We start from the raw sequence: 12,620 nt of genomic DNA, 5'->3' as shown, positions 1-12,620 counted from the left end.
CTGTGGTTACCAGATACTGTGAGAGTTAAAGGTAGTGTCTCAAATTTGATACTGGGAAGATGACTACCATCTAAGGCAAACATGGGCGTAGGCTTGTCTAACGGTCTGAAAGGAATGTTATGTTTCCGAACCCATGCTTCATGAAACAACCCTCAGCCCCAGAGTCAATCAAGGCACTGCATGTCCCCAACCGGTCCAGCGTAGATGGACCGACATAGTAGTACAAGATCTAGATGAAGAGACCTGAGTAGTAGCGCTCACCAGTAGCCCTCCGCTTACTGATGGGCTCTGGCCTCTTACTGGACATGAATTAACAAAATGTCCAGCAACTCATTAGAGGCACAGGCGGTTGGTGATCCTCCGTTCCCTCTCCTTAGTCGAGATGCGAATCCCTCCCAGCTGCATGGGCTCAGTCTCAAAGCCAGAGGAGGGAGATGGTTGCAGACAGGGAAACACCGTTGATGCGAGCTCTCTTCCACGAGCCCGGTGACGAAGATCTACCCGTCATGCGGATGGCAGAGCAATCAAAGAGTCCACATCTGAAGGAACCTCCCGGGAGAGAATCATCCTTAACCACTGCGTGGAGTCCCTCCAGAAAACGAGCGAGCAGCGCCGGCTCGTTCCACTCACTAGAGGCAGCAAGAGTGCAAACTCAATAGAATAATCCGTTATGGACCGTTCACCTTGGCATAAGGAAGCCAGGGCCCTAGAAGCCTCCCTACCAAAAACTGAACGGTCAAAAACCTGAATCATCTCCTCTTTAAAGTTCTGGAACTTGTTAGAGCAATCAGCCCTTGCCTCCCAGATAGCTGTGCCCCATTCTCGAGCCCGGCCAGTAAGGAGTGAAATGACGTAAGCAACCCGAGCTCTCTCTAGAGTATGTGTTGGGTTGGAGAGAGAACACAATCTCACACTGCGTGAGAAAGGAGCGGCACTCAGTGGGCTGCCCGGAGTAGCAAGGTGGGTTATTAACCCTAGGTTCTGGAGGCTCGGCAGGCCAGGAAGTAACAGGTGGCACAGACGTTCTGGAACTGTCCAGAGAGGTCGGAAACCTGAGCGGCCAGGTTCTCCACGGCATGGCAGCAGCAGACAATTCCTGCTCGTGTCTGCCGAGCATGGCTCCTTGGATCTTGACGGCAGTGTCCCGAGCGTCTGAAGTCGCTGGGTCCATTCCTTGGTCGGTTCCTTCTGTCATGCAGGTGAAAGAGGATTCCCCAGCGACTTAACAGAAACAGAGTTTATTTAAGTCCAAACAGGGAATAACAGAAATCCTCTAGTCTGTAGATTCCTGGAGAAGCGGCCACAGACTGCAGGTCGTCATTCGCAGGCCGTAGTAGACAGAGACACCTGCTCACACGCAGCATCTGATGAAGGCAAAAACACGACAGGACAGGGCGATACACAATCACAGCAAAAACACGACAGGACAGGGCGAAACGCAATCACAGCATGGTGAATACTAAACAAGGAACCGACGGGACAGGAACGGAACACAAAGGAATAAATAGGGACTCTAATCAGGGGAAAGGATCGGGAACAGGTGTGGGAAGACTAAATGATGATTAGGGGAATAGGAACAGCTGGGAGCAGGAACGGAACGATAGAGAGAAGAGAGAGCGAGAGAGTGAGAGGGGGAGGGGGAGAGAGAGGGATAGAAAGAGGGAAAGAACCCAATAAGACCAGCAGAGGGAAACGAACAGAATGGGGAGCACAGGGACAAGACATGATAATAAATGACAAACATGACACATTCCCCAGCCATGTCATTCAACAGACATTCCCCAGCCATGTCATTAAACAGACATTCCCCAGCCATGTCATTCAACAGATATTCCCCAGCCATGTCATTCAACAGACATTCCCCAGCCATGTCATTCAACAGACATTCCCCAGCCATGTCATTCAACAGACATTCCCCAGCCATGTCCCACAATGTCATTAAACAGACATTCCCCAGCCATGTCATTAAACAGACATTCCCCAGCCATGTCATTCAACAGACATTCCCCAGCCATGTCATTCAACAGACATTCCCCAGCCATGTCATTCAACAGACATTCCCAAGCCATGTCATTAAACAGACATTCCCCAGCCATGTCATTAAACAGACATTCCCCAGCCATGTCATTAAACAGACATTCCCCAGCCATGTCATTAAACAGACATTCCCCAGCCATGTCATTAAACAGACATTCCCCAACCATGTCATTAAACAGACATTCCCCAGCCATGTCATTCAACAGACATTTCCCAGCCATGTCATTAAACAGACATTCCCCAGCCATGTCCCACCATGTCATTAAACAGACATTCCCCAGCCATGTCATTAAACAGACATTCCCCAGCCATGTCATTCAACAGACATTCCCCAGCCATGTCATTCAACAGACATTCCCCAGCCATGTCATTTAACAGACATTCCCCAGCCATGTCCCACCATGTCATTAAACAGACATTCCCCAGCCATGTCATTAAACAGACATTCCCCAGCCATGTCATTCAACAGACATTCCCCAGCCATGTCATTAAACAGACATTCTCCAGCCATGTCATTAAACAGACATTCCCCAGCCATGTCATTAAACAGACATTCCCCAGCCATGTCATTAAACAGACATTCCCCAGCCATGTCATTAAACAGACATTCCCCAGCCATGTCATTAAACAGACATTCCCCAGCCATGTCATTCATTAAACAGACATTCCCCAGCCATGTCATTAAACAGACATTCCCCAGCCATGTCATTAAACAGACATTCCCCAGCCATGTCATTCAACAGACATTCCCCAGCCATGTCATTAAACAGACATTCCCCAGCCATGTCCCACCATGTCATTAAACAGACATTCCCCAGCCATGTCATTAAACAGACCTTCCCCAGCCATGTCATTCAACATACATTCCCCAGCCATGTCATTAAACAGACATTCCCCAGCCATGTCATTCAACAGACATTCCCCAGCCATGTCCCACCATGTCATTAAACAGACATTCCCCAGCCATGTCATTAAACAGACATTCCCCAGCCATGTCATTAAACAGACATTCCCCAGCCATGTCCAGACATTCCCCATGTCATTAAACAGACATTCCCCAGCCATGTCATTAAACAGACATTCCCCAGCCATGTCATTCAAACAGACATTCCCCAGCCATGTCATTAAACAGACATTCCCCAGCCATGTCATTCAACAGACATTCCCCAGCCATGTCCCACCATGTCATTAAACAGACATTCCCCAGCCATGTCATTAAACAGACATTCCCCAGCCATGTCATTAAACAGACATTCCCCAGCCATGTCATTAAACAGACATTCCCCAGCCATGTCATTAAACAGACATTCCCCCAGCCATGTCATTAAACAGACATTCCCCAGCCATGTCATTAAACAGACATTCCCCAGCCATGTCATTAAACAGACATTCCCCAGCCATGTCATTAAACAGACATTCCCCAGCCATGTCATTAAACAGACATTCCCCCAGCCATGTCATTAAACAGATATTCCCCCAGCCATGTCATTCAACAGACATTCCCCAGCCATGTCCCACCATGTCATTAAACAGACATTCCCCAGCCATGTCATTAAACAGACATTCCCCAGCCATGTCATTCAACAGACATTCCCCAGCCATCTCATTCAACAGACATTCCCCAGCCATGTCATTAAACAGACATTCCCCAGCCATGTCATTAAACAGACATTCCCCAGCCATGTCATTAAACAGACATTCCCCAGCCATGTCATTAAACAGACATTCCCCAGCCATGACCCACCATGTCATTAAACAGACATTCCCCAGCCATGTCATTAAACAGACATTCCCCAGCCATGTCATTAAACAGACATTCCCCAGCCATGTCATTAAACAGACATTCCCCAACCATGTCATTAAACAGACATTCCCCAGTCATGTCATTAAACAGACATTCCCCAGCCATGTCATTAAACAGACATTCCCCAGCCATGACCCACCATGTCATTAAACAGACATTCCCCAGCCATGTCATTAAACAGACATTCCCCAGCCATGTCATTAAACAGACATTCCCCAACCATGTCATTAAACAGACATTCCCCAGCCATGTCATTCAACAGACATTCCCCAGCCATGTCATTAAACAGACATTCCCCAGCCATGTCATTCAACAGACATTCCCCAGCCATGTCACACCATGTCATTAAACAGACATTCCCCAGCCATGTCATTAAACAGACATTCCCCAGCCATGTCATTCAACAGACATTCCCCAGCCATGTCATTAAACAGACATTCTCCAGCCATGTCATTAAACAGACATTCCCCAGCCATGTCATTAAACAGACATTCCCCAGCCATGTCATTCCCCAACAGACATTCCCCAACCATGTCATTAAACAGACATTCCCCAGCCATGTCATTAAACAGACATTCCCCAGCCATGTCATTAAACAGACATTCCCCAGCCATGACCCACCATGTCATTAAACAGACATTCCCCAGCCATGTCATTAAACAGACATTCCCCAGCCATGTCATTAAACAGACATTCCCCAACCATGTCATTAAACAGACATTCCCCAGCCATGTCATTCAACAGACATTCCCCAGCCATGTCATTAAACAGACATTCCCCAGCCATGTCATTCAACAGACATTCCCCAGCCATGTCCCACCATGTCATTAAACAGACATTCCCCAGCCATGTCATTAAACAGACATTCCCCAGCCATGTCATTCAACAGACATTCCCCAGCCATGTCATTAAACAGACATTCTCCAGCCATGTCATTAAACAGACATTCCCCAGCCATGTCATTAAACAGACATTCCCCAACCATGTCATTAAACAGACATTCCCCAGCCATGTCATTAAACAGACATTCCCCCAGCCATGTCATTAAACAGACATTCCCCCAGCCATGTCATTCAACAGACATTCCCCAGCCATGTCCCACCATGTCATTCAACAGACATTCCCCAGCCATGTCATTAAACAGACATTCTCCAGCCATGTCATTAAACAGACATTCCCCAGCCATGTCATTAAACAGACATTCCCCAGCCATGTCATTAAACAGACATTCCCCAACCATGTCATTAAACAGACATTCCCCAGCCATGTCATTCAACAGACATTCCCCAGCCATGTCATTAAACAGACATTCCCCAGCCATGTCATTCAACAGACATTCCCCAGCCATGTCCCACCATGTCATTAAACAGACATTCCCTAGCCATGTCATTACACAGACATTCCCCAGCCATGTCATTCAACAGACATTCCCCAGCCATGTCATTAAACAGACATTCTCCAGCCATGTCATTAAACAGACATTCCCCAGCCATGTCCCACCATGTCATTAAACAGACATTCCCCAGCCATGTCATTAAACAGACATTCCCCAGCCATGTCATTCAACAGACATTCCCCAGCCATCTCATTCAACAGACATTCCCCAGCCATGTCATTCAACAGACATTCCCCAGCCATGTCCCACCATGTCATTAAACAGACATTCCCCAGCCATGTCATTAAACAGACATTCCCCAGCCATGTCATTCAACAGACATTCCCCAGCCATCTCATTCAACAGACATTCCCCAGCCATGTCATTAAACAGACATTCCCCAGCCATGTCATTAAACAGACATTCCCCAGCCATGTCATTAAACAGACATTCCCCAGCCATGTCATTAAACAGACATTCCCCCAGCCATGTCATTAAACAGACATTCCCCAGCCATGTCATTAAACAGACATTGTCGAGCCATGTCATTAAACAGACATTGTCGAGCCATGTCATTAAACAGACATTCCCCAGCAATGTCATTAAACAGACATTCCCCAGCCATGTCATTAAACAGACATTCCCCAGCCATGTCATTAAACAGACATTCCCCAGCCATGTCATTAAACAGACATTCCCCAGCAATGTCCAACCATGTCATTAAACAGACATTCCCCAGCCATGTCCAACCATGTCATTAAACAGACATTCCCCAGCCATGTCATTCAACAGACATTCCCCAGCCATGTCATTAAACAGACATTCCCCAGCCATGTCATTCAACAGACATTCCCCAGCCATGTCATTAAACAGACATTCCCCAGCCATGTCATTCAACAGACATTCCCCAGCCATGTCATTAAACAGACATTCCCCAGCCATGTCATTAAACAGACATTCCCCAGCCATGTCATTCAACAGACATTCCCCAGCCATGTCATTAAACAGACATTCCCCAGCCATGTCATTAAACAGACATTCCCCAGCCATGTCATTCAACAGACATTCCCCAGCCATGTCATTAAACAGACATTCCCCAGTTCCCCAGCCATGTCATTAAACAGACATTCCCCAGCCATGTCATTCAACAGACCTTCTGCTGTTAGCGTCCATTACTAACACCTTCTGCCGCAAGCATCCATTACTAACACCTAGCATCCATTACTAACACCTAGCATCCATTACTAACACCTAGCATCCATTAATAACACCTAGCCTCCATTAATAACACCTAGCATCCATTTGTAACACATACTACTGCTAGCATCCACTACTAACACCTAGCATCCATTTGTAACACATTCTGCTGCTAGCATCCATTACTAACACCTAGCATCCATTACTAACACCTAGCATCCATTAATAACACCTAGCATCCATTAATAACACCTAGCATCCATTTGTAACACATTCTGCTGCTAGCATCCATTACTAACACCTAGCATCCATTACTAACACCTAGCATCCATTAATAACACCTAGCATCCATTTGTAACACATACTACTGCTAGCATCCATTACTAACACCTAGCATCCATTAATAACACCTAGCATCCATTTGTAACACATTCTGCTGCTAGCATCCATTACTAACACCTAGCATCCATTACAACACCTAGCATCCATTAATAACACCTAGCATCCATTAATAACACCTAGCATCCATTAATAACACCTAGCATCCATTACTAACACCTAGCATCCATTACTAACACCTAGCATCCATTAATAACACCTAGCCTCCATTAATAACACCTAGCATCCATTTGTAACACATACTACTGCTAGCATCCACTACTAACACCTAGCATCCATTTGTAACACATTCTGCTGCTAGCATCCATTACTAACACCTAGCATCCATTTGTAACACATACTACTGCTAGCATCCATTAATAACACCTAGCATCCATTTGTAACACATTCTGCTGCTAGCATCCATTACTAACACCTAGCATCCATTACTAACACCTAGCATCCATTACTAACACCTAGCATCCATTACTAACACCTAGCATCCATTAATAACACCTAGCATCCATTACTAACACCTAGCATCCATTACTAACACCTAGCATCCATTAATAACACCTAGCATCCATTTGTAACACATACTACTGCTAGCATCCATTACTAACACCTAGCATCCATTAATAACACCTAGCATCCATTTGTAACACATTCTGCTGCTAGCATCCATTACTAACACCTAGCATCCATTACTAACACCTAGCATCCATTAATAACACCTAGCATCCATTAATAACACCTAGCATCCATTAATAACACCTAGCATCCATTACTAACACCTAGCATCCATTACTAACACCTAGCATCCATTAATAACACCTAGCCTCCATTAATAACACCTAGCATCCATTTGTAACACATTCTGCTGCTAGCATCCATTACTAACACCTAGCATCCATTAATAACACCTAGCATCCATTACTAACACCTAGCATCCATTTGTAACACCTAGCATCCATTTGTAACACATACTACTGCTAGCATCCATTACTAACACCTAGCATCCATTTGTAACACATACTACTGCTAGCATCCATTACTAACACCTAGCATCCATTTGTAACACATACTACTGCTAGCATCCATTACTAACACCTAGCATCCATTTGTAACACATACTACTGCTAGCATCCATTACTAACACCTAGCATCCATTTGTAACACATACTACTGCTAGCATCCATTACTAACACCTAGCGTCCATTAATAACACCTAGCCTCCATTACTAACACCTAGCATCCATTTGTAACACATTCTGCTGCTAGCATCCATTACTAACACCTAGCATCCATTAATAACACCTAGCATCCATTACTAACACCTAGCATCCATTAATAACACCTAGCATCCATTTGTAACACATACTACTGCTAGCATCCATTACTAACACCTAGCATCCATTAATAACACCTAGCATCCATTTGTAACACATACTACTGCTAGCATCCATTACTAACACCTAGCATCCATTTGTAACACATACTACTGCTAGCATCCATTACTAACACCTAGCATCCATTAATAACACCTAGCATCCATTAATAACACCTAGCATCCATTTGTAACACATTCTGCTGCTAGCATCCATTACTAACACCTAGCATCCATTACTAACACCTAGCATCCATTAATAACACCTAGCATCCATTTGTAACACATACTACTGCTAGCATCCATTACTAACACCTAGCATCCATTAATAACACCTAGCATCCATTTGTAACACATTCTGCTGCTAGCATCCATTACTAACACCTAGCATCCATTACTAACACCTAGCATCCATTAATAACACCTAGCATCCATTAATAACACCTAGCATCCATTAATAACACCTAGCATCCATTACTAACACCTAGCATCCATTACTAACACCTAGCATCCATTAATAACACCTAGCCTCCATTAATAACACCTAGCATCCATTTGTAACACATACTACTGCTAGCATCCACTACTAACACCTAGCATCCATTTGTAACACATTCTGCTGCTAGCATCCATTACTAACACCTAGCATCCATTAATAACACCTAGCATCCATTACTAACACCTAGCATCCATTACTAACACCTAGCATCCATTTGTAACACATACTACTGCTAGCATCCATTACTAACACCTAGCATCCATTTGTAACACATACTACTGCTAGCATCCATTACTAACACCTAGCATCCATTTGTAACACATACTACTGCTAGCATCCATTACTAACACCTAGCGTCCATTTGTAACACATACTACTGCTAGCATCCATTACTAACACCTAGCATCCATTTGTAACACATTCTGCTGCTAGCATCCATTACTAACACCTAGCATCCATTAATAACACCTAGCATCCATTACTAACACCTAGCATCCATTACTAACACCTAGCATCCATTTGTAACACATACTACTGCTAGCATCCATTACTAACACCTAGCATCCATTTGTAACACATACTACTGCTAGCATCCATTACTAACACCTAGCATCCATTTGTAACACATACTACTGCTAGCATCCATTACTAACACCTAGCATCCATTTGTAACACATACTACTGCTAACATCCATTACTAACACCTAGCATCCATTTGTAACACATTCTGCTGCTAGCATCCATTACTAACACCTAGCATCCATTAATAACACCTAGCATCCATTACTAACACCTAGCATCCATTAATAACACCTAGCATCCATTTGTAACACATACTACTGCTAGCATCCATTACTAACACCTAGCATCCATTTGTAACACATTCTGCTGCTAGCATCCATTACTAACACCTAGCATCCATTAATAACACCTAGCATCCATTTGTAACACATGCTGCTGCTAGCATCCATTACTAACACCTAGCATCCATTACTAACACCTAGCGTCCATTACTAACACCTAGCATCCATTACTAACACCTAGCATCCATTACTAACACATCCTGCTCCTAGCATCCATTACTAACACCTAGCGTCCATTTGTAACACATGCTGCTGCTAGCATCCATTTGTAACACATGCTGCTGCTAGCATCCATTACTAACACCTAGCGTCCATTTGTAACACATGCTGCTGCTAGCATCCATTTGTAACACATGCTGCTGCTAGCATCCATTTGTAACACATACTACTGCTAGCATCCATTACTAACACCTAGCATCCATTACTAACACATCCTGCTCCTAGCATCCATTACTAACACCTAGCATCCATTTGTAACACATTCTGCTGCGTGCACCAGGCATCCCACCACAGTGGTTGACCCATCACACCTCCAAATCCAATTAAGACACCAAAGACATGTCAGATGGCATCCAGCACATTGGCAATAACACTCAGGGCCTGTTTACCATTATCCCTTTAATTAAATGAATTTTGTATGAGTGTAAGTGTAAGTGTAAGCGTGTGTGTGTGTGTGTGTGTGTGTGTGTGTGTGTGTGTGTGTGTGTGTGTGTGTGTGTGTGTGTGTGTGTGTGTGTGTGTGTGTGTGTGTGTGTGTGTGTGTGTGTGTGTGTGTGTGTGTGTGTGTGTGTGTGTGTGTGTGTGTGGTACTACGGGCGTTAGTGAACACTACAACAAACATTACAGAAGTTGAGCTGCCAAGCTTCAAAATGCCTTCATCTATAGATCCTTTCATGACTTTATACACAGCTAGACAAACAGTACACACAAACAGACACACGGAAAAACAAACACACACACACAAGACATAATAGACGGTAGGACGGACACACTCACTGACACACTCACACACCCTTCCTTGTTTTATCGATGGAAATGAAGACCATAAACGATTAGGATTCCGTTGAGATGTGGCTAATGGCTGTACATGTTGAGATGTGGCTAATGGCTGTACATTGTACATGTTGAGATGTGGCTAATGGCTGTACATGTTGAGATGTGGCTAATGGCTGTACATTGTACATGTTGAGATGTGGCTAATGGCTGTACATGTTGAGATGTGGCTAATGGCTGTACATGTTGAGATGTGGCTAATGGCTGTACATGTTGAGATGTGGCTAATGGCTGTACATGTTGAGATGTGGGCTAATGGCTGTACATGTTGAGATGTGGCTAATGGCTGTACATGTTGAGATGTGGCTAATGGCTGTACATGTTGAGGTGTAGCTAATGGCTGTACATGTTGAGGTGTAGCTAATGGCTGTACATGTTGAGATGTGGGCTAATGGCTGTACATGTTGAGGTGTAGCTAATGGCTGTACATGTTGAGATGTGGGCTAATGGCTGTACATGTTGAGGTGTAGCTAATGGCTGTACATGTTGAGATGTGGGCTAATGGCTGTACATGTTGAGATGTGGCTAATGGCTGTACATGTTGAGATGTGGCTAATGGCTGTACATGTTGAGATGTGGCTAATGGCTGTACATGTTGAGGTGTAGCTAATGGCTGTACATGTTGACATGTGGCTAATGGCTGTACATGTTGAGATGTGGCTAATGGCTGTACATGTTGACATGTGGCTAATGGCTGTACATGTTGACATGTGGCTAATGGCTGTACATGTTGACATGTGGCTAATGGCTGTACATGTTGACATGTGGCTAATGGCTGTACATGTTGACATGTGGGCTAATGGCTGTACATGTTGAGATGTGGCTAATGGCTGTACATGTTGAGGTGTAGCTAATGGCTGTACATGTTGACATGTGGGCTAATGGCTGTACATGTTGAGATGTGGGCTAATGGCTGTACATGTTGAGATGTGGGCTAATGGCTGTACATGTTGAGATGTGGCTAATGGCTGTACATGTTGAGATGTGGCTAATGGCTGTACATGTTGAGATGTAGCTAATGGCTGTACATGTTGAGATGTGGCTAATGGCTGTACATGTTGAGATGTGGGCTAATGGCTGTACATGTTGAGATGTGGGCTAATGGCTGTACATGATGAGATGTGGGCTAATGGCTGTACATGTTGAGATGTGGGCTAATGGCTGTACATGTTGACATGTGGCTAATGGCTGTACATGTTGAGATGTGGGCTAATGGCTGTACATGTTGAGATGTGGGCTAATGGCTGTACATGTTGACATGTGGCTAATGGCTGTACATGTTGAGAAATTATTGTCCAAGTGTTTAAGGGCTTTGATTGTTTCATTCTATTATTCATATATGTCATACATATCTCCAAACGTATTCTTGTTTAGTTTTATAGCGCTATAGAAATGCTCCAGGGATAAATTCATCAGCATTTCAGACATTGTTTTTCTAGATTTAGAACAGAACACAACATCTAGCACAGCAAATCCATCAGTAGAGATCTTTCCAGAGCGTGAGTGGCCTTGTTGCACTACATGTAATGAGAACATGAATAAGGGGTCCTTAGAGCTGTCGCTGCTCATTCCTGATTCATTTGGGATTTTAGACGAATCTGGAGTTGACCAAATCTCCAGAGACATATTTTTATTTAATTGGTTGGGGTTGGGGGTGTACCCACTGGAGAGTTATGCTTCCCTCTCAACGCCACTTTGTTGATTCAATGCAGGTAGAACGAGTGACATTGCTGCTGTTTACAATGAAAAGGTAAAGAAAATAGTTCATCTATTTTTGTTGCGCTGTTAAATTTGTATTGGTTGTTTCCTATCTGATGTACTCAAGGTGTTTGTTACATATAATTTGAGCTGCGTGTCCCACGAGAAAATGGTATCATTTCAGCTACATTCCCTGACAAATGACCACAGATTTATCACAAATTCATAACAGTCTGTTTGATCGAAGTATGTGTTCCAACATCGAGCTGCAGTTTTGGAATAATTACATCTGTTCTATTTTCCACTGCGACCTGCCATTTAGAATTGGT

The 12,620-nt window shown here is 44.0% G+C and overlaps 1 protein-coding gene across 3 annotated transcripts in view; it reads right to left on the bottom strand.

Moving 5' to 3' along the window:
* LOC123993861 (contactin-5-like) overlaps nucleotides 1-12,620 on the bottom strand; it is a 253,341-nt gene that overhangs the window by 228,599 nt on the left and 12,122 nt on the right. The gene's annotated exons all lie outside the window — the stretch shown is intronic.

Source organism: Oncorhynchus gorbuscha, linkage group LG13 (genome assembly GCF_021184085.1).
Source record: "Oncorhynchus gorbuscha isolate QuinsamMale2020 ecotype Even-year linkage group LG13, OgorEven_v1.0, whole genome shotgun sequence".
NCBI lineage: Eukaryota > Metazoa > Chordata > Actinopteri > Salmoniformes > Salmonidae > Oncorhynchus > Oncorhynchus gorbuscha.
This window is presented reverse-complemented; position numbering and strand designations above follow the sequence as displayed.